We start from the raw sequence: 24,742 nt of genomic DNA on the forward strand, positions 1-24,742 counted from the left end.
CACCTTTCAGCCTAAAATTACTGTGAGGAAAAGAAAAAAAGGGGGGGTGGAAAGGGTAAATATCTCAACTCTTATCAAAACACCTTACTGCAAAAGATATACTAGAGTACAGAAAGCCTCTAGGTAGTGATTCCATGCTGTCCCAATATAGATATGGATCCCTGTCTAACTGTTATCATCACTGCCCCAGGTACCACTCCTTCGTATCAGCTCATGCTGTTGCAGTGCACCCACCACTCTACAAGCTGGCAGGAGACAAAGTTTTCTGCTGAAATCAGTTAAGCACAAAGTAAGTCAGGTCTGCCAGCACAGTTTTTAAGAGAGTTAGTGGAGCAAAACTGCACAAAAATTAAAAAAATACCTGAAAAAAAACATATAAACTATCAAAACTCAAAAAACCCCAAACCAAAAACCAAAAAAACCTCACTAGAGCATTCCCCCATGACAGCAGAGGAAGTTCACTTTAAACTCACCTAGATCATTGCATCTGAAGCTCCTTCCCTACCCAGTCTCGACACATCTTCCTGAAACTGCTTCAAAAAATGCCAGGTAACTATGATGAGAGATAAAGAAGCAATTGTCTAAATGTTAGTTTTGATTATTTGAGGTGATTGAAAATGTAGCTCAAAAAAAAAATTCCACTAAAAGACTTGACCATTCTGAAAACAACTTCTCTCTATACCCACAATTCTCCTTTTCCCTAGCAATCCCTAATTACTGATGTTCTAGTATTATTTATTGAGATTGCTCTGAAAATGGTGATCTCTGGAAGAGTACAGAGGAGACAGCTGGTGGAAGAAAACTCTTAATACCGCAAACCTCTGAGGAACCATCTCTTAGAGTCTTAAGGCTTCAGGATTGTGGTGAGAAGTGCACCAGTGTAACCCAGAAGAAAGGACTGTTTTTCCTCTCCTGGAAGGCTTAGCTTATTGTCTCAGAAATGCCTTATTTCAAATCCACTCCAACAACAATCTATCTATCAAACCTGGTCTTGGCATCCTAACAGCAAGCAACGCTGGCCTGACCTGTTGTGCTATTTTTGTCAACTTTAGCATTTATCCTCAAGAAATATTTCTACTCTTCAGTTCTGAGGAAGGCATTGGCAAACAGTCCAAACACCAGACCATGAATAAATTCAATCAGTACTAAAGTGCCATTCTAACATATATGTGCAATTCATCCTTTTCACAGGTGGTCAAGCCAGGCAATTAGCTTAACAAAGACATCACAGGAAATCAATGAAGAGCTTGATACCAGCTGGATGTAAGCATATCAGGGACTAATTGGGCCCAGCATGCTAAATAACTCCATTGACTTAACAGTGTGACATCAGAGATGAACTTGGTTCATGGCCAAAAAAAGAGAAGGGCGGAAAGGAGAGGAAAGAGATGTTTAGAAGTCATTAGAGAAGTTCAGTGCATTATACAGGAACATTTTTCTCTGGCAAATAAAAAAGATCTCAGTATGCTCAAGAGCAATTCCATCAGCATCTAGATGCATTGCATGTGACAATTTATAGGTCATCAATTAGAAGAATGCTTTCAAAAGCAAATATGAAACAATTATGACCAAGTTTAAAGTGGGAAAAAATAATTGTATGAAAAAACAGCCAATAAGTCTATTAGAATTTGTTAAAATTATTTTAATGTCATGCCCCTCTATATTTCCTAGGCCGTTAAAGGCTTTTCCTACAACACATACTTTTCACAAAAGTCTTTAGAAAATCTTTTTTGCTCAAAATATATTTTCTCATAGAAATCTGAAACAATTCATTGGTTAATTATTGCCTCCTCATTTGTTGCCTTTTTTTTTTTTTAATACGAAATGCCATTTATAAAATTAAAGCTTGTAGATTCCAGGTGGTCCTTGTGGTTTTATTGAATTGAGAGCTACCAAAAGATTCCAGTGCAGAGAAGATTCCTGTGTTCTTTCCCCTGGGTCCGTGTGCCCAGAAAAAGACATACAGCAAAGGCAACTACCTCTGGCAAGACTTCATTTCTTTCTGTATACAGCAGCAAGGTTTAAAATTCTTGAACTGAAATGAATACAGCAAGGACAGTGAGGTGTTACATTTTTATCTTTGATATATTGTCCCATCTTTTGGATGGATGTACAACAACGTTCCTTATTTCTGTCATTAGCAGACTGCAATATTTGTTCTATTTAGGACCAACACATGATGTGTTACTCAGGCAAAATCCATAGCAAATGAGAATTTTATGGACTTACACCACGAGAAGTCAATTTCATTTTAACCAGTGAAATATGGTACAAAACATGTATTGATGCACACTAATGTGCATGCCTTCAACTTTGGGAAGGCATTGCTTTCCTTAAGGAAATGACTTAAACAGATTTTTTTTTTAACTAAGATTTGCTTGAATTCCAAACTTTTGTGTTGAGGGAGGCTGTTGGTTTGTTTGCTTGTATTTTTTTTTCAAAATAAAGAAAGAATCAAGTAAAAAAGAAACTTGTTATGGAATATTTTCAATACAGGTAAAAAAACTAGATCTATAAAATCAGAGAGGGATGCAATAACCCTGCATTACTGAAGTTTAGCACTAGTATGAAAAGCAAAGAAACAAGATCCTTTGACTTGCTACAAGAGCAAAGAATTTCCTTGCAATAGTTTTCTGACATCCTAGAAGAATAATCTTATAAAAATAGCTTACACTATGCTGCAATTAGCACATTTCAGCTTCTACTGTTGATTAAATACTTGGTGGAACTAAGACTGAAAAAGTAACTTAGTAGTCAGTAGGACACTTTTATGAGGATTGAAAAACTAGTTTGCAATTATACTTCTAACTTCTATTTGACCTATCCTTGTAGAACCACCTTGCCCTGAGATATTTGGGAAGTTTTGTTCCAGACTTCTTTATATACCACTTAAGGCAGTCACTGATGATGTGTGACACCTTGGATCCAATCTCACTGAGCCAGACAAAAGAGGATTTGAACTGACTCTCATGTCCCAGGAGATTGTATACCTGTTATGCTGTGACACTTCTGCCTCTGCCTTAAAGGTCACTTAAGTACCTCATTATTCATTTAGTGCAGTGATTTGGGTATTGCTCAAAATTATGCAGACTATTCTTTTTTCCAAAAATTGTACATAAACCATTCATCTGAATATTTCTCATGGTTTAGTTTTACTGAAATAAATAATCAAGACCTTCACTAGATGCCTTAGGTTTTAATATCCAGATCCTAATGCTAGCTGATAGTAGTGTTATGGCAAATAGCTGAAAAAGAAGTAAAGACTTGCCTGAGTTACCTACCTAGAGGTCTGTAAAACCAAGATGCATGGCATATTTCCAAAGTCACACTCTTGATAAGCAGGTTTCCCTAGCTAAAGATTAAGACAAAAAAACAAAATTGGGATAAACAACAAAATAATATGGCATATAACACAAATACAGACAAAATGTAACTTGTCTCAGCCTGTAAAATCAGATTTTGGTTGTCTTTTCCTAAACATGCGCCTTCATTTCTGTTAGCACTGTTCCTCTAACTCTTTTTGACTATTTGTGAATTCTTCCGAATAGGTAATGTCCATTTAATATTATTTACTGTAATTCAATAGCCATTTTAAGATGGCATCTGCAACAAGGATTTTATTAACACTCTTCCAGATATATGCAACTTCTGAAGTACAAAACCAAAATGTGTGTTTGAGCAAGTAGGACAGAGCCCCTAGGGCAGAAAAGTCTGTAACTTTGAGCCCTGTATTCTACCCATAGGCCACAGACTTGTCTCATTAAAAGTTAAAATTACTTGGCATTGTTTCAATTCTTTTCTTGCCAGAAGGCAATACAGCTGGCATCAGCGGTGATATGCTGTGCACACAACTGTTGTCTTCACAGGTCACAGGAGAAAGGCCTGCTGTTAAACCAGTATCAATCTGTACTTTGGCTGAGGTGGAGAATAGGCAGAGACAAGGAGAAAATCCCTACTGCCCTGAAGAGTTACAAACATACAGGATGCATTAATAGAGACATACCGATACTGACTTATTAACAGAGATATGAATAGACTGGACACTAATTTGAGTGAGAGAAGCCTCTCTTTCTCAAATATTTAGGCATAGACAGTGTACAGTACCCATATACTTTTGACCCAGTCCATCACAACACACTCAACCCTGTCCATGAAACAGCAAAGAAAGGAACAGTACACATAAAAGAACTACTACTGTTGTACTCGAAAGCAAACAGTCTTCTCAGGACAGAAACCCTGTCTCTGCTGTTTAAAGCTTAAAATAGAATTAAACTTACAGGAAAAAGGAAAGACAACCATTGCAATTAAACATGTGCTCTTTCTCTGAGCCAAACATGCTGAAGTATGGCCCCCATACCAGACATTATGATAATGTATTGTATACAAGTCCTAGAAGTGATAAATATACATGGAAGCACAGTGAGGTCAAAGTGTGAAGAGCACAAATTAGAAAGAATTCTCGAAAAGCAGACTACGTATATTACCATGCAGAAAAAACACAGAAGAAATTAATCTAAAGCTACAGCTATTCTAAGTCTCCAATGCACTGTTGACTTCAGTAATATTAATCTGGTATTTATTGATGGTGGATTCAGTTCAAAGAACAAATGCAGGAAAAGCTTTGTGCAGGAAAGGAGATATCTAAGAATAAAGCAGAAACTAGCCATTAAGGAAGAAACAAAATTGAGGTGTGAAAAGGAGGCACCCATTATACCAGCATCATTTCCCACTGTCCCTCAAAACCACACACAAACTGTAGAGGGTCCATTGCCAGCTTCTGGAGCAGTCACTGGTTTTCCTGACAGAAAACATAACACAGGACTTAAGAAAAGCCTTGGGTTTAATCCATTTATTTTAGAAATATCTGGTAATGAACAACAGAAAGTAAGGAAGAGAGGAGAGGAAGAGGTGGCAAAGGAGGTAAGGAGGAAGGGAGGGGAGAGAAGGTTGTAAGAAGAGCAAAGGAAGGAAGGTATAAAGAACCCGCATCAAGGGAAGGAGCCAAGGGTCCTGTGCAAAGTAAAAGCACTTCCCAAACTAGACCAGAGTATCTAGACAAGGAAAGCTTGACTTTGGCATGGGGAGAAATAATGCCATTTTTATTCCTAGGGAGTGAAACCGTCTCTGTAAAAATGTATCACACATTGTCCCATGCTTTTCCAACTGCTTTCATGACCTGCAAATTTCATGGGTCTTGAGCAATCACCACACAGGAAGCAAGACATGTTATTGCAGAATACACCTAGAAAACTGCAGAAGATGGAGAGCTTACCCATCTATACAAAGTATGGGAAATGCTATCTTATTAAGCATACTACTCAGAGCCCAGTAGAACATGTGCTTCAGTGAAAAGGAAACCTTGTACAAGCACAGCATCTGAAGGAGATCTCTACTTCTCCAGCAACATGAAAGAAAGCACTGCATAGGTAAGAGCCTTCCCTTCTTCCCTCCTCTTGTTCCTCATATGTTAAAAAATGTGGCTGTCTATATAACACACACAATCTTCAAGAAAAATAAAGTCAAGACACAGGAACCAACACGGAAAAAACCTATTTCTTCTATTTCATGTACTCAAATTTGAAGGGACTCAGAGCTCTCTTCCTCTATATTCATAGAGCAAGATAAAAACTTTGCTATGTGCATACAAGGTAAAAGACAGTAGCCTATTCTCTTGCACCTCTTTCTGACCCAATCCAGGGAAAAGGAGTATAGATCTCACATCTGCACTTCCAAAACCACCAGCAGGAGGATTATCTGGGGCTGACAGGCACACTGAGCTGTCCAGTGGACTCAGTCCCTCCAGTACCCACTCTGCAGCTGGAGCACAGTGGTGTGTGAAGAAGAGTGACTGTCACCAATAGCAGGCATCCTACAGGCTTTCACTCACTGAACCTCTGCTCAGCTGGTGCCTCTCTACAACATGACATTTGGCAAAGACATAATGTACCCTTCCAGAGCACTCAGAGTGTGCTCCCTTCCTCATCCCCCTTTGGCTTTCAAGAGCCATTATGTAGCTCAAAGTGTTTTGTGAATGCAGCTTCCTTTACATCTGCTGGTGATGCAAAAACATCAACAACACAAAATCCTCTTTAATGTGGATTGCAGAAGCAGCAGCCAGCAACTGTTTCACCCTGACAGAGCAAGGAGCACTTTGAAGATGCAAAACATTAGCAAAAGAAATCAGTTGAGGTGGCAGGGGAGTAGATGAGAAAAAAAGAGATCTTGGTTGCCTCAGGGACAAAGGTATCTGAGCTTAAAATAAAGAAAAAAAAAGTAGTAATCAATGAAGGGTTTTTAAATGCTGGACATTAATTTCTCACGTTAAAGCCATAGATTAAACTTGTAGTTAATCACTTCCTTGTACAAAGATTTTGTGGGTTTTTACATCTTCTTCTGAGGTATGGAGTGCTTTGCACAGTGAGACATGGGACACTGAACAGTAGTGTCTTCTGACAAATACCGTGTTTGTGTCCTTCTGTGGAAAGAGAACAGCTTTCCGAGGGAGCTCCTCTCTGATCTGTAAGGAAAAACTTTAAATTTTGAAACCTCAGTAAAAGAGCAGAAAATTAGGATATAAAAAATGCCCTTGAAATGAAGTATAAAAAGACACAACAACAAATTCTTCAAGTTACAGATATGGCAAGTGAAAACAGATAGGATATATGATAGTAAGCAACACAAAGGAGACTTCATTTCATGAAGTCTGTAGGTGAATGCTGGGTAACTTTCTGCTTCAAAGCAACAACAACATGCTAAAGCTGATGACACAGCAATCATATATATATAAGATATATTATATTTATATATAAGAAAAAGAGAAAATATTTCAACAGCTATTACATTCTGAAATTGTGTTAGCTGGGCAACTTTATTCTTCAACACATGATAGGTAGAGCATACCAGATGTCTAGTAAGATTTTTGAAAGGTCGAGAGCAAATGACAAATGGTTTATGTTCCTATTCTTAACATCTGGAAAGTATAATTCCAGAAACATAAATGATAGAAGTCATTATACCTTGAAAGAATTGCAATTTTATATAGATCTCTGAGCAATTTCATCATTTACTGTTCTTTTACGTATACCTTTTCTTTTATGTATACCTTTCAAATGATCCTCAGTCTCCAGATTGGTTCTGTAAGGTATACTTTTCATCACCTTAGAACTGCAGCAGAAGTGACATACTGGAGCTCCATTTGCCATAGATCACAGTCATGCTGGTTTAGGTTTTAGCAAAGCAGAGGTTGCAGTCATGGGGCAGGTCTCAGTGTTGTGAAACCCCCTGTTAAAACAAGCTGCCAGTCAAAGTAATGATAGATAACACAAAGACTCCTGAAGATGTCCTTTAACACATTGTGTTGACCCCACTTTCTGCTGATCTAATGCCACACAAAAAAAAAGGAAGATATGTCAACATTTTTTGATCTTGCCCTGTTTTCACCAGGAAAATAGTCACTGGTTTCATTTTAACCACTGGACCAAAACAAATAGAAATATCACCTGGAGCAGAATGGGTCTGTTTCTTACAGAAATCCTTGTTGTCAGTTAGGTTCCTGGTATTGGTTTCACAAGATGAGACTGCTATGAAGATTCCCTGAAGAGTTTCCTTGTCACTGTCATTATTCTTTATTATTTTGAAGGCAGATTAGACTAAATCCAGTGCATCTGTTATCTCACCAGTTTGATAGTTTAAGATTAATGGCTGTGATAATAGCCTGCAGAGCAAGTCAAGGCACAAAACTTTGGAGAGTTCAGTGTCTTCTATAAATCCACATACAGCTGCTTTTTTGATAGAATGAATGCAAACGTTGCACACAGCCACAATGAAGTTACGGTGTCCCTGGAGACCCGTCCATCCTCAGTTTTCAAATGGAATGGCAGAAGTATTGATGGGACTCCAGACTCCACAAAAGGTGAAGGGGAAAAGAAGGAAATGAAGGTTTTGCTCCATTTGTAAGAAATTGGAAGAAGAAAGGGCTCCACCACATCTCTGCCCCCTCACGAGAACTGATTTTTGTGTAGGTAAGAGGCATTCTCAAAAGCTAGATTAGCCTAACAGTGCAACAGATGATGGTTAAAGGGATCAAATTGGACATCATTAGGTGAAAAGAAGGTAGCTCCCCAAGATGCCAGAGCACAGGGCTATATGTGTTTTAGTGAGGGAAGGAGAAAAGGAAACTGGATAAAGGTCTAATTTTTGTCTCGGACCAGGTAGCACCCTACCAGCCTGAGGTGCAAGACTGGTTAGGCATGCAAACCAATTAAATCTCTTTGTTCTGCACAAATAAATCAGGAAAATTCAGATGAGTCAGAGCAATTTGGTGCCCAGTGAAGTTGCATTTTAATCCAGTTTAAAGGCAATGCTTCATGGAATTATTCAGAAGCTCTGCCCAAAAGTAACCAATCAGCAGGTTTGACACCTACTCCTCACCTGACAGAACACAGGGGCTTCTTCAATTATATTATTTCTTGAGACCAAGATGGAAAAAAATTTCTTACCTTCATCACTGAGCAGAGCTGAAGAAATGCATATGGTCTTCACAAGGGGCCTTTTAACATAGTGCTTTATTTTTGTTCTCTGTGTTTCAACACAGTATAAAGTCTGAGATAAAAAGTGGTCACAAAAATGAGTTATCAATGAAGAAGTAGTTGAATGAAGAACATTACACAACTTTGAATGTCTTCTCAGACTACAGTAGGCAGCCTAGTATGAATTCAATATAGAAAGTCTCCGCTGTCCAAGCACACTCTCTCTGAAACCAAAACATCAAAACCAGTGACAAATAGAGAATATTTTGAATGATGGCCCTTACTAAACATATTCCATCAGAATATAAGCAAATAAACTCCATAAACAGCACACCAATTGCAATGTCAGAATTAATAGCATCATAAGGAAATAAGGTCACATCTCTTAACTTTTTTTTATATAAAGAGTTTTTTCCAATTTTTTTCAGGTAGCAAAAGTAATAGTCCTTTATTTGCAGACCCTTAACTCAACCCCTTTATCGTATTTTAGGAAGCTAGGCTACAAAGCATACATAGAGTGAGGATAATTACTCCCTGCAGCAGTTCCAGCAAGAGCAGGTTACAAAGTGTTCATTCTGGGTTTGGCCATCTATTCAGTTAGACAGGTAAACAGACTATGAAAATTCTATTACATATACATGCTTATTCTAGTGATTTCCTAGATTAGCTCTTTTGACATCTGCTTAACACAAAGATCAGACACTTCTCATTAGAAGCCCGGGGAAGGATCGTTTATGGTGAGGCATTGGACTATCTTTTAAGCTTTTTAAGCTTCCCATACAGAGAGAAATAAAATTAAATTACTTAAATTTGTGCCCTTCCAATCTGCTGAGACTGCTACCTTACCCACATGATGAAACTCCTATCTATATGTACTGGAAGAACTACATCTTACAGGATATAAGAGTGTGTCTTTTGTAACTGAAAGACAAAAGGCTGTTTCTAAAAATGGCAGCTATAATGTGAAGAAAGAACAGGAAGGTAGGAACAGGAAAGCAGGTACCTTGTCCATCATTAGTCTTCACGTCATTAATCTTCATATCCAGAGATTTAAATGTGTTTGCACTTACACATCCAAGATATCACAGAAAGAACATGATTAGCCCCTGTGATCTCACAGACCAGTAGTTACTGTTAAAAAATAAAGGCCCAGGCAGGTTTCCCTTTTTTCTTTCAATCAAGTACAGCATTCAAAAGCCTATAATTTCAAGACAGAAGTATAGCTTCAGTCCTAAAACTTGGAAGTATCATGTATTAATTTTCCAGGCATGACCAGCATCTTCTTGCTTTCGCATGGATGGTTCTCTCTCCACAAGGAAATCAGAATGAAACCATAAACCATTACCTCAATCTTGTAATTAATTAGGCCAGCTACTGCATGCTTAACCGTACAAAATTTGCACTGGACTCTGGCACTGAGGGCATTGTGCAGGATTTCACAGTGACAGAAGGTCAGAGCTTTCGGATGCAGGGGCAGAGACCCTCTTGGCTTTATTTGTCGAAGGTGACTGCCAGGGCTGCAATTCTTCCAGTCACACCTGCTGGTATCTTTGAGTCAGCTGCTCTGGGAGTTGGTATCTGCCAGACGTGACGGCAGAGGTCTGTGCTTCAAAAGCTCCGTTTGTATTTGCTCTGCATTTGGTGTCACAGCTAGGTTTTATTAAGCTAGACTTGTAGCAGTACACAGTATTAACTGTTACCAGTGCTCAGCAGTACTTTAAGCAAAGCCACAGCTGTGGTCTTGCATTGAAAGAGAAAACACTACTTGTAGGAACTGTTCAGCATCTTCCTTATGTTGTCAGCAGAGGTTTACAGCTCCTTACATGATACCTTTTGCAAAACCATGAATAGTTTTTTCTGCCACTGATTGATGCCCTGTTTGTGTAGTAGTCCCTGCCTCAGCAACTTTCATTCACGATTTCCTAAACTCTCATGATCATGGATATCTTTTAAGTCCTTTACAAGCTAAGAAAGGGACAGATTCTTTTCATTATTATACTACAGATTTATGGCACCTGATTCTTCAAAAAGTATATCTAGGATAAAAAACAGGGATCTGAAGTTGAGTTACTGCTTTAGAAGAATAACAAAATACCCAGGTGATTCCAAATGGTGAACAGTACTGTACCCCTGAGAACAAAAATTTTCTTTTACTCTCTGAAGCATGGGTCCATGCCCAGCCCTCCACGTTTCCTTATGGCTCTCTACAGCTATATCTCCTTTTTTCCAAATTTATGTTGAGTTTGTCATTCAAGGAGACTTGCTACATGAAGAGAGGAGATGGCTTAAAATTGCACCAGGGGAGATTTAGAAATAATTAGACATCAGGAAGAATTTCTTTACTGATAGGGTTGTCAGACACTGGAACAAGCTGCCCAGGGAGGGGGTCACCATCCCTGGAGGTATTTAAAAGACGTGTAGATGAAGTGCTGAAGGATGTGATCTAGAACTGGACTAGTCAGGGTTACGCTGTGGTTGGACTCAATGATCTAAAGGTGATTCTATAATTCTGTGACATTGCAGCCATGCTGCACAGGACCACTGGTAGTCCTCTACAGCACCTTGATCTGTGAAGTAACAGAGCTGCAAGTCCTTCCCTTACCCCTCTCATGTCAGAGAGCAGGAGTGTTGCTCTTGCACACACAGTTCCACAAGGCTGGAGGCCACAGGAAGGGTCTCTGAGTGTGCAGTGATCCCAGCATATGGATTCCAATACACAGAAAAAGAGGAGAGGTCTCTTCCAGCCCTGTGGTCCTAGCTCCAGGTACAGCCTTTAGCTGGCACCCTCTGGGCCTTTCAGGTGTCATTGCAGGACCCAGGTTTCATGGATGAAAGATGGATTTCATCTGACTGTCTTTGACCTCCCCAACAGGGACACAACCTCCCTTACGCATGGTATTGACTTACACCCTTCTATCATTACAGGTAAACAAGCCCAGCGTTTAATTGACAAGTATACAGATACTCACACAAACGGATGTGTGCATAAGGTAATCATATTTACAAAAGCATCTGCAGTGTGCACCTACTTCAGCACAGACCATGTCAGAATGATCTGTTTCTCAGATTATTTCAGGCACTGACTCACGTGCTCCGCTCCGTTGTTAATAACCTCAGCAGAGGTAGAAGCACATGCATGGGGGACTGGGAGCTCGTATAATGCCTTCATAGAAACAACTCTAAAAGGAATTTTTAGTTTCAACTGCACCTCCCAAGTTGTGCTCAATTTAACCCTCACATCTCAGCGTTAACTGCAGCAGTCAGTATGTCATCATCACTTCAACCATTAGGGTTACTAACAGCTGCTTTTTTAATGCACATCCAGGACTTGGTGTATTCAAGTTCAGCTGGGAGAAAAACAAGCAACCTGACCAAAAAGACACAAAACAGCCTGCTGTATTAAAAGACTGCTTTGAATTCTATTTCTTTCACTGTCAAAACCAGACAGAATTTTGCCTAATGACTTCTTTGGATTTTAGATTTTTTGATCCCACTAAAACATATAAATTAACCCTTTTCACTGGAACTGTATTTGGGAAGGCTAAAGTGCAACTGCTAAACTTTTGTCTCATGATTCTTTTTTCTGCCACACCCATCTGAAATTACTCAACACCTTCCCACAAACCCACTATTTAAACTAGCGAAGACACATTTGCCTTTTATTAATATTGTCAAGAAAAGTGCTTGCTTTTCTTTAAAAATTGAAAACATTGATGGGATGGGTCAACAAACATGCACCTTTTTTGTTGTTGTGACAAAGAGCTAAGAAAATCAGAAGTTTGATTAAAGCTTCATAGTTTTCACATATGAAAGAAACATAATCTGGAAAGAAAAAAAGAGAAAAACTGCTTAAAATCTATCAGTGAACCCACCCTACCCCCAAAAAAACCCCAAAAGAAACCAAACAAAAAATCCACACAAAAACCCCCACAGAAACAAACATGCTACAGAACATCTGGATATGAACTGCAGAAAAGAATGAGGATTTGTTCACATTTTCTGTTTTTCTCTCCCTTCCCCCTCAAATACAACTTCACAAACCCTTGAACCTCATGTCACAATGTCCCTTGCTGTAGCAATAGATGCCTCTGCATGACCTTGTATTTACAGGAATCATTTATAAAAATGTGTTTCTCTGCTTCTCTGCTACTCTGCAACCCACTTCCTCAGTCTGAGTCATAACAGCAAAGACTGGAATTAATAAATCCTGATCTTTAATACTATTTCATGTTTAAACAGCCTATCTTGCAGACATTGCTGTCTGGGTTTGTTGTAAACAGAGGGATTTTGTATTCTTAATTATGTAATTACATTTGCTTTAGCTTCATTGGAATTGTGGAGAGTAACTCAAGAAGACAAGAAAATACTCTGGGGTCTTGGGACACAATATAGCAGGGGACATGGAAGAAACAAGTGCTTCTCTTATGCAAACCATGAAAGTAGTGGTTAGAATGTGGTCTCGATCAACGTCAGCTCAGGGTTATGAACCGTAGAAGTGACTGCTGGGTAGACGTGCCCTTAGACAAAGGTGAAAATCTGCTACTGTTGATCTAGACAACTGTGTTCTGGTTTTCATGATATATACCCTTTCTGCAGTTAGGCTGTAACCACAGGCAGAGTTTCTCAATTTATGAAAACCTGTAAAACCCACACTAGGGAAGAAAACATCAAATGGTGATCCACAAAATGTCCATAAAATAGCAAGATCACACAGACCCACAATTTTTAATACCTCAGGACCATTTTTTCTTTGGTTGGAAATGAGAACAATTATGGCAGCACCAGGCCAATTGCTCCTTATGTATTCCAATAAAAACTTGATCATCCTAGGAATTTAAAAGATCCACTTCTCTGCAAAATAACAGCACAGGATTGTAACTATTACCAGACATAAAATGGAATTCTCATCCTACCATGTAGCTTCCTATACTGTAGAAACCGTCCACAGAAGACTTCTGGGTAGGGAAAGGTGCAGAAACTGGGGAGATCATTTCACGATTTCTAGACATTACCATTTTTCTAGCTGTCCCAAAAGGTGAGCAAGATCTTACACATCTGCCATCAAGAAGTGTAGAAGTGTAAAGATACAGGAGCTCCTCACTGCCTGGAGTGTAGGAAAGGTTGCTTAACTCCTCAAAATGAACACAGACACAAAAGATTCTGTTTTTTAAGGAGGTTGCCAAGAGACAAAACTTGTCTTTTTCACACAAACCAGAAGAAAGATCTTTTACATCTGCTTTTAGAAGAAGATGATAGCAGCAAAAGACTGATTTAACTAATAGAAGCTCAAATGCTTCTTCTATCAATGTGGTACACATCTGGAGTTCTCATGAGATCAGAGCTTTAGTCAGGAAATTTCAAACAGGGCACAGTAGAAACCATTTCTGAAACCATATCTCTTCACTGTAACCACCAAATACATTAAGAGTATGGAACAATCTCAGATTTAAAGAGATTCAAACTCTGAAGTTTTTTCAACTAAATAATACTCTTCTATTAAGACAGGAGCCCTACAGTTCATGTATTTTAAAAAACAGAAAAACCCTTAAAAGTACTACTAGAAGACTCAATGAAAACAGAAAGTGCCTCCTCAGCCTCCTATGTGACCTGATGTGTTTTAGGGAAAGGCATTCCCTTGCCCCACTATAGCGAAGTAGGGTGACCCATAGTAGAGTTGCTTCTACTCCTGTGGAAGAACCTTCCCTCCTCGTTTTTATGAGGGAGTTACAAACAAAAGAAGAAACACCTTCCCTGCATTTTTCTTTATCTAAGCCTAAAATCCCACCCCACTGTACATGAAAATGCCAGTACATTCGTACTCTGTATTCCTGATGTTTGAGTCACGAAAAGATAAACATAGAATCAGTGAAAAAGTAGGGATGGAAGGGATTTCAGGGAAGTCACCCAATTATGTTCCCTTGCCCCAAGTCAAGAACATCTTTCAGGGTTTTTAAACCATATATTAATTGTCATCTATTAAACTTGACTTGTAAACCACTTGTAAACTGCCATAAAGAAAAAGTAAAGCTTTTTCTGTATCAAAGCTCTGCAGGTATTGCAGTGCTGGGTTCATGAACAGCACAGCTGCCAAAAGATTGAATACAGATTGTCTTGACAGGCCATTGGTAAAGAAAAGCAAGAACACCAAAAATGTGATGGATACTAAACCCTGCTTACAGACTCTCTTGCTTACCGTCCTCATTGTAGACATCAGCAATTTCCTAATGAAAAAAAAGAAATTGATTTTTAAGACTATAATAATTTTTATCTGTCTACATTTTCATTACATTATTACTTCTGTGTACCTCTTCTACCTGTTTCTAGTTCCCTGTATATAGGCACTAGGTACAGGAAAATATTCCTCAGCATATAACTGATACAGTCTGCCTCCAGAAAAACTAAATGATCTCTTCAAATCAATTACTTTTAAAAGGATAAGGGCTATGGATCTGTACACTCAGCTTCTATTTCCCTGATCCCTAGCAGCCCGCAGGACAAGATTATTATTTTGGGGTAGTCCCTCCTTTCTCTCTCCCGAGGAACAATTTGGTGCATCCTAAATCAACTCTAAAATATATTATTTCTTCTTAAAGCATTCAGAAAACTACCTCCTCAAGTTCCCCAGGTAGCTTCTTTTATTGACCATCTACCCTTATTGTAAGAATTTTTACCCAATGTCTCACCAGGTCTTTTTTCTTCTCTTTGGAAGCGACTTTTAACTTTTCCTCTCTAGAGGCCACACAGAATGGTTTACTGCCATCCCATATGCAAGGATTTTATGTCTGAAAAACAGCTACTGTTCATTTCCCTTCAGCATTGTATGTCCAAGATGAACACAGCTAATTCGTTCAACTCTCCCCCAGAGGCCCTGTGTCACAAATCTCTTATCATTCCTGATGTTCCCTCCTGCTCTCTATCCAGTGTGTAACTGATGTTCCTCCAGTCCTCTGCTTACAGTGGGACACAGTGCCCCCACCCTGGCCTCACCAGTGCCCAGGAAGTGGGGAATCATTCCCTCCCACAACCAACATTTGATGTTCCTTTTAATAGATACTTTTATTATAAGTGCCTTCGCCTCCTCCCTCCTTCTAACAGCTCAGCTGATGCACACTCAGGCTGAGAGCTACTGCATCTCTGTTACATACCTTTTCTTTGTTCACTTGACTATTTTTTTTTCTCTTATTTTTTCCTTAAACATAGTACATTTGCACTTTCTGGGTTTCATCTTGCTGATACTGTGCACTGTCTCCAATTTATCAAAATCATATCTAATTTTAAATCCATCACCCGTCATGCTATCAACCCTTCCCAGCTCCACACCATCTGGATTAGCACAACATTTCTATTTCATCATTTCAGTCATTAAACAAGACATTATCTCTCTGCTACAATTAACCCTCAGGACATGACTTGCAACATCTTCCCAATACAAGGCAGCGAATAGGCCCACAGGCTCTAAGTCTGTAACATGCTATATTCTTCTCTGCAGTTCATGTAAATCTCATAGCACTGTGTCAGGAATCAATGCACCACATCTCCTGTGTCTCTTGTGTGCAGCAAACTAGGTACCCAGTCAGGAAGAAGCATTAGATTAGACCTGATATTGTGGCTATCAAGAAAATTTGAGAGCTTCAGCCACAGACAACTGATGTCTGCAGCAAGTTTGGGGGTGAACACATCACCAGGTACTTCTATTACAGTTTTGCTTGCTGGAGTGGTTTTGGTTCATGTGTAACAAACTCATATTCTTCTGCTGTTTAATTCATAAAAATGAAACATTCTGCTCTCCTGGGACTCGAAAGCTCAAGACAGAACTGCAGATTGGTCCCCAGGAGCTGGAACACCAAAAATGTGATGGATACAAAACCCTGTTTACCTGCTTTCTTGCTTACTCTCCTCATTGTAGACATCAGCAATTTTCTAATGAAAAAATATATTGATTTTTAAGGCTATAATCATTTTAATCTGTCTACATTTTCATTACATTATTATTTTCTCATGTCCTTCCCACTCAGATGAAAGTGAAACCCTTTCCACTCACACTTACCATGTGAGTGCACACACACAACAATGCATGTAAAACCAGAAAGTGAAGACAAAGTAGACATAGGGAGAAAATGATCACAGATACGCTTAACCAGTACAGCTTCCTGAATAGTACAACTGGGAGTAAAAGCTGCCTTGCAAATATCCAGCCATTGTTTCTGAAATACCCTGTGGCTTGTAAATTTGCTTAGAATTTTCCTGGTGCAGAATTTAAAAATCCACAGCAATAACATCCTGGTCTTCCACTACCAGGCTCAGCAAAAGGCATATCTGGAGTATACTGGTTGTATTGATGTCACTTTCAACTAGTCAAACACTCATCCTGCAGCCTCTGTACATAGCTCAAAGTGCAGGACAAGAAGGTAAATAAGCATCCAATCCAGTGACTACTTGGCATCAATGGTCTTTTACAGAATGCATGCTCCTACATTACAAAACCTTAATGATACTTGGTCTCCATCCAACTTCTGCCTGAGAGGAGGTTCAGCCCTGTATCCTCCCAATTTTGGTTATTTTCTCCCAGCCCCGCCAGCCTCAGCACTCTCAGAGCACAGAAACAGAGTTGTCACAGAAGTGTGTTTCTGTGCCTCTCTGTGGCTCCCATCATTTTGATTCAATTACACTTTGGTGCACAGATAAGAAGTATCAGCAGGAATTGGCTTCTAATTCTGTCACTTATGACAGAACTGCTATTTGCTGCATTGTGTGCACCAAGCAGCCTTGCTTTATTGCAGCTCTTTTTTATGATGATCTAGGACAATCTTTATCAACAAAACAACTAAATTCCTGTTCTCTCATCTTTCTTTACGATCTGAAAGAAAATTGGCACTTGATATGTCTAAAATAAGTTCCATAATGGCAGTAAAACTGCTTAAATACATTCAGTGTGCTGAAAATATCAGATAAATGGCAGGCTTGGCTCATGTTAACAAGCTTTGCACTTTTTGTGTTCTTTTCATTTGTGACAAAATTCAGCACTTACCAGCCATTAAGGTTGCATTGTGCAAGTCAAAAATGCAGACAGATATTCTGAGAGAATTTTAATCATATAATCACTGTACAAGACATTCAGATACTGTATGCTCAGAGGGTTTTTTTTTTCTCCTCTTAACAAAATATGCACATAGACAAAATCAAGAATTCTAAGAGACAAGATTTTATTTATGTTCGTCAAAACAGCTGGTTTGAAGATGACAGGATTGACGGCATTACCAGGAGCCACACCAACCAGAAAGGTCATATCCTAAAGCAATAAGAAAAGATATACATGATAGGATGTTTTTAAACTCCAGAAATCTGCAAATTGTGCCAGAGGTGATCAGAGTAACTACATTACAGCAGTCTGTACAAGCAGCCACGGGATATGTCACTCTTAAATTGTTGACATTCAGAACAAAACCTGTCTGAAGTGAACATGGCAATTGTCCCCTCTTGCAGTTATTTTTTCTGATTACCTGCTTGTTCACACAGTCAGAATGATGATACATCAGCACCTCCTTCCTAAGGACCTGGGTCAAGGGGCAGCAATTCACTCTTCCAGGGCACTGCACAAGGCGAACAACAAAACAGGACCTTCAAAAGAGCTCACACAACCCAAGGAAAACAACAGGAGGGGGAGCTGCAGGAGGAGGGATGAATGTGGTTGCTCGGCATAGCTCCTCAGCCTCCTGGCCACCTGCCATTCTGCAAACTATTAGATTTGTTTATACAGCACTCATAAAACCCAGAAGAAAGCAGAGAGGACAGCAAGGTGAGTAGAAAGCTGCCATGTGCGCCGCAACTGCCCTGTTCACTCATTTCATCTTTTTGACGAGCAAAGCTTCATAAAGCTTCATCTCTGTATTAATCAATTCATTGCCCTATGGAAAATAGGAGGGTGACATCCTTGGATGAATAGCCAAGGGCTGTAAATTTTTATTTATTTTTTTTTAGAAAAAAAAAAGCTCATTGCTTTATGCTGGCTTCTGTTTTGGCTTTCCCACTCCAAGTTATCGGTGGGTCTCTGGGCCTGCCTGTTCTAAGTGGAGGTAGTTCTGAAAAACTAGAGCAGTCTTGCTAGCCATATCTGAAATTTAAACAAAATTAGAGTAATTTTAGGTGTGCCTAAATGTAAGAGCTAAAAAAGAGCATCTTCCTCTGGAATGAATTCTCCGGCTTCAGGAATGAAAAGGGAAAGAAAAGAGTCCCCTCCAAAAAAGCAAAATGAAAAAGCTCTCAAAATCCACAACTAAGAATTCTTCTCAATAAACAAAACAGCCACCACAAGAAAGTTCACAAAGATGGTCTATCTTCATATCCTTTTAAGGAAAATGAAAAAAAATAGATAGGCTTCAGAAAAGTCTTGATTTCCAGAGCTCTCGGTCTATACCCTTAAAGGAAGGAGCACAGACATTAAAAAATTCTCAGGTAATAGGTAACTCTTGCAGCTCTTCTTCAGACCAGTTAAAAGACCAGTCACTTCATCTAAATCAGGAGCAGAGCTCCTTAGAAAAGCTTCCTAGCAAAGCTTTGACTGTGCTGACCCCAAATATCTGCCTTTTACAACCTGGCACCTGCAACAAAAGCAAGAGCCATTTCTTCATGAGACAAATACCTGCAAGAGATCAGAGGGACAGAAAACAAGAACCATCGGACTCCAGTTCTGGCTGAGTTTGCTGAGTTTCAGGATTATTATTCTATGATGGTGCTTTTCATCCTGAGATGTGACTGTTTATTAATTCTAACTGATCAATCACTACAACATCCTAATACTATGACAGGCAAGTATGAGGAGACTCTGAAAAATTACAAGTGAAGTAGAAGTGACGAGAAATTCCTTTTCTGCTATGTTTTCAGAAGTCATCTTTGTTTCCTGGGTTGACATGAGCAGTAAGACAAAGAGACACCCTTTGTCTTTCTTGAAAGTATATTTTTTTGGATCCCTGTCATAGCACTGCAACATATCTTTATAAGACTGTTTCCAGCCAATGGCATAGGTTATATCAGGTGTTAGTTTCATCTTCGTTTTCTTTAAACTGGATGATTTTTTACCATAAGGATTCTTAAGAAGTCTGTTCACATTATGACAAATGTCAGTGAACATCCATGAGTCAGTGCTCATTTGCTCAGGCAATTGGCCTCTGGCTATCTCAGCTCTTGACATATTAGCCACATGAAAATATATGGTCCCGTTCCTAATGCATTTCTAGAAATAAGTCTCTCTCTGACGCTTCTGGTTAACAGTTTCATGTCTCATTCAGTAGCTTCATGAAAAACATAGGAGTTACAGAAGGAAGGTTTTTCTTCTGGGGGGTATATTTAAACCCTCCTACTTCAATCTAGAACAAGCCCAAAGAAAGACAAAGCTAGCCAAGATTTATCAAGACAGACCTGAAAGGAACACTCTGTCTTTTTTTGGTGTCTATAGTCAGAAAGGTAAGAAAACAGATGGGGTAAACCTATGTGTTAACTTCTAATTTCATTCAAGATTCAAGGTACTCCAAAACAGGGGTAACAAACTTTACCGTATTTGTTTAATTCTTGTATGTCTGAAGTTCCTGGTTTAAGAACCAGGTTGAAAGAATACATGAAATTCTAACTTGCATGAAAAGCTGTGTTGTAAATTCACTGTCCAGCTTTGCCACTTGAGTCAGGCATACGTGGGGCATTTATTTAAAGTAGACTCCAAAAATGGAGATTCTTCTACTCTCTCTTTGCCTCAGCATGAAATCTGAATGAACTGGCATATCAGTGGTCAGAAGTCAGCAAACTTAATCAAAAAATCTGCCCTGAAAAACATCCAGCAGATACTGTCAGTAAGCTTCCTAAATTGCCACAGCCATAAGTTTTGTCAGTTGATGTGGGAAGAGCAGGTCAATGACAGTCTTCACTTTTCTTGACACTTCAGCATGTTTATTTTTCTCCTCACTACAGCTTATGGCCACACTGTTCTCTAGGTTTCCTTCACACAATGCTGTTGACTACAATCCCTGGCTCCCAACCAGTCTAAAATTTGACCTTTCACAACATGTAAAAGGGAACACATAACTTTTGCTATTTTCACTTTGAATGTCGTAATTTCATGTTTTCTGCTGTGCTCTTTCATGTATTGCCATCACACTGTATTTCAACTGATCACGACTGAGTATACTGAGTTGCTGTTTTCCCATTAGATTTGTCATGAACACGGGAAAGTCTTCCTCAGTCCTAGTTCATGCGGACAGAGTGGTTGTAGGAAAATATTTTGAAGTGTAAGAAAGGCATTTGATTCTAAGAATAGATGTCCCAGGGAACCAAGCTTTATTTCCTCTCCTCTCCTCTCCTCTCCTCTCCTCTCCTCTCCTCTCCTCTCCTCTCCTCTCCTCTCCTCTCCTCTCCTCTCCTCTCCTCTCCTCTCCTCTCCTCTCCTCTCCTCTCCTCTCCTCTCCTCTCCTCTCCTCTCCTCTCCTCTCCTCTCCTCTCCTCTCCTCTCCTCTCCTCTCCTCTCCTCTCCTCTCCTCTCCTCTCCTCTCCTCTCCTCTCCTCTCCTCTCCTCTCCTCTCCTCTCCTCTCCTCTCTCCTTTCCTTGCCATCCCTTGCCTTGCCTTGCCTTGCCTTCCTTTCCCTTCATTTTGCAAAGTCATACTTTCACTTGTCCTTTCTAAAACCAAACTGTGCTCATCTCTTGTCAGCCACTGAATAGCAATCTTTTTCATGGACAGAAGAAAAGACATATCCATATGCTTAAAATATTATATAGGAACTGGATTTCACATTGGGCACGTGGCTTTCCTGTAGATTTTCTGTGTAACTGAGAGGAATTCACTTATTTATAATCATGAAGTTCTCATTTGCCCAGGGAGGTGGTGGAGTCTCCTCCTCTGGAGATATTCCAGACCCGCCTGGACGCCTATCTGAGTGATATGTCCTAGGGAGCTGCTTTGGCAGGGGGGTTGGACCCGATGATCTCTCGAGGTCCCTTCCAAACCCTACAATTCTATGATTCTATGATTTACCAGACATATGAGAAACAAATATGTAACAGGTTATTTCAGGGCCCACATGTTTGTATTTTACAAAATCTAAACAGCATAATGTTATGTTATTCAAGCAAGGACCATAATTTGGACAGGAAGAAAAGAAATGCACATTTTTTATTTTAATAATAAAGCTGTTTTGTCCCTGGAACTGTGCAAGATGCAAACAATATTGAATTACCATGGGTCCAAAGGTACACTTTTTCTGTGAGAGAAAACGGAATTATTAGGTTAGCTTCACTATTCAAGAGTGAAAGCTAGAAACAAGAAAAGCAACACTGGGGAGTATGAGAAAAAATTCAAAGCAATTGCTGTTTTACCAGTGGAATGTCATTAACATACAAAGCCATATTTTTTTCCTGGCATGAAGGGTGTGCCAGTGGAATGATACCTCAGTTAAGCCAGAGTGGTATGGCAGTTACCTAATTATCTGGTATTCCATGCTTCCCTTACCACACTGCTAGTGTTGACAGTGACAAAATCTGAACTCTCTTGCTTTACCCATTCAGGGACCAGTATGGAGCTGCTAGGAGTAGTCTTCTTTATGAATTCCCTTATCTGGCCTGTCCAGTTCCACTGATGCCCCAGAACCTAGGGAAGCTCTGTCACCAGTATGAGTCTTTCCCCGTGCAGCCTTCTCGTTCTCTCCGTGCTGCGGTGAAGAACAACACTCAGTCGCAGCACCCCTGTTGACTTTTGGGAAGATGGGGCAGAGTGAAATGATTTTGTCCTGTGACAGGTGCTTGCATGGCAGGTAAACTTCAGACCATGCAGTCTCCAGGACCATCTTCTCCAGCTGCCAGCATCAAAGGCGGGTTTTATGCAGCTTACCCCTTCAGTCTCCTCACTTGCTGACTGTTCCTTTATTCTGCAGGGTGCGTGGCTGCAGCACTAACAAGCACTCCTGTGGTTATGCCTTTCTCATCTCAAAAATCCTTCCTTCCTTACTCTGTGTGCTGCAGACAAAGTATCTTATGACTGAGAGCTTTTGTGTATGCTTGTTAGCAAGGCTGCTGCTTGTTAAGAGCTGACCAGACAAGAGTTTGGCATTAAAATAGTACATTGAAGACAGCAGAGACTTTCTTAGATGGGCTAATGTTTGTCTGCTTTGCAAATCATCATCCTGGTAAATTGCTCCTAGGTCAGGACAGGAATATTTAGTATCATTTTTACTAAGCCTGGAGTATCTGGGGTGGTTTAAAATACATTTGGCTGGCTATTGGTTGCCTTGCCCACCCAGCAGCTAAGGAAAAAAATATAGTGGATCTTCATTTAAGTCAGACATTATCTTATTCTGCAATGTCTTTCTGTGTTTACCAAGCACAACCTAATGAATTTTAGACTTCTGCTATGAAAATATGTGGAATTGTCAAATTACATTCCAAGACAGTTTTAATTACTAATAATTACATCCCTTCCCCCAAATCACTATGAGCTCTGTCATAAAATATTGCAATTCACTAACCTTTGCATCACTTTAATATCCTGGCTTTTGTAGGCATAACCAAGGTCCATGCAGCACTGGGCTGCTGTAGCCAGAGTGCCCAACTCACAGGCCAGTGCCCACTTGCCACCACTATGAGTTCATGTTAGAAAGCCTCCAGTTATCCCATAAAGCTGTTCTGTTTTCACAAAACTCTGAAGTAATATGGGGCAAGAAACCTGTGTGTAAAGGAGAAATGAAAGGGGTGGTCGATGTTCCCAAAAATAATTAGATGACCCTGGGCAGTGCTGGAAGATTAGAAGGGAAACAAGCAAAACCAATTATAATAACTTACTGTTGGGTTTTAATACAGGAGATTCTTATCTTATAATGATGTTTAGTCCTCTGAAACAAGCTGCTCTGAGTCCCTCCCAAATTGAATGTGTTATGGTGGACATCATTACCATTATATTAGTAAAGTTTTTCAAGCCCCTTTGCTCATCTTTGTTTAAATATTTGAATTCTCTTGAACCTCAAGCAAAACACAAAATACCCAGTTTCTCCCATCAAATATTCATGTTAAGGGTTAGAAGAGACAAAACCACTAAACAATTACATAGGAGATATTACAAACCTGGAATTATAGATGCATTCTGGCACAAGAAAAAAATAAATCAAAAAATTAAAAAGAAACAACAAAATCTCTCAAGGAAAAGGGGCCAAATTTTCACTTAATGTAAACTGCAGCTTCATTAAAGTCAATGGAGGTATGCTTGTGTACACCAGCAAAAAAATACGAGTCTGGATTTCTGCTTCTACTAGTGGGGGCCATATGGTAAGACTTCACATGACTGAATCCTCTTCATAAATGAACGATTGTGTTTAGCTAACTTTGTACGTATGAGTTTCCTGTTTGTGACTTGAGTGACTGCCATGAATAATTCATTATGGAAAATTACAGATTTACAGTGCTTTTCCATCATTTACCATCAGGTTTATACTCGGCACACTCAGATAGTATTGTTTCTAGAGACCTAAGTTAGGCAGGGCAACAGACTTCTCATGCGAGAAGCAATTGGGTAACACCGATGTCTGCATTGCCTTTCTCACAAATGTGCTTGTATTTACGTGAATTTTGGCAACACACTAAAGGATGGAAAAATGAGAATTAAAATGCTAGACACAGCTGACTTTCATAAAACCATTTGTGTGCAGAGATATTCAGCAAAATATCTGCAGAGCCTTCAGTTGCAACAGCAGTGCAGAGAGGTGTGAAGGAGACCAGTGTGTGACCCTTTGCCCAGATATCTACCAGCCTTCGTGGAATTTGAAATAACAAAGTCCAGAGCCTGGACAGCTCATGGTCGCCTTTCTAGCATGAAGAGACATGGCATGTCAGAAGCAGACACCCAGGACAAGATCCAATGCTCAATCCTCATTGATTTATTCTGTTCCATTGGCACGTGGAAGCCATTAAATCCACTGTAGGTGCAATTTAATTCACATGCAGTTTTTAGCATGGTGAATACAATATATTATCATCTGAATTATCTGAGAGACATTTTTCATGTGTCCAGTCTTGCATTCAAGATCACCTATGACACAGGGCAAACCACAGCACTGCCCAGAGAGCTTCCTCTTTGCAACAGAACCACTTCTTTCACCAGGGTAATTACAGCAGACAATGTGATTCTTAATGCAGAGGATTTTTGACAAAATGCACAAGTGCTCTTCCTCCCTCTCTAATTGCA

This window comes from Gallinula chloropus (genome assembly GCF_964237585.1).
Source record: "Gallinula chloropus genome assembly, chromosome: Z".
NCBI lineage: Eukaryota > Metazoa > Chordata > Aves > Gruiformes > Rallidae > Gallinula > Gallinula chloropus.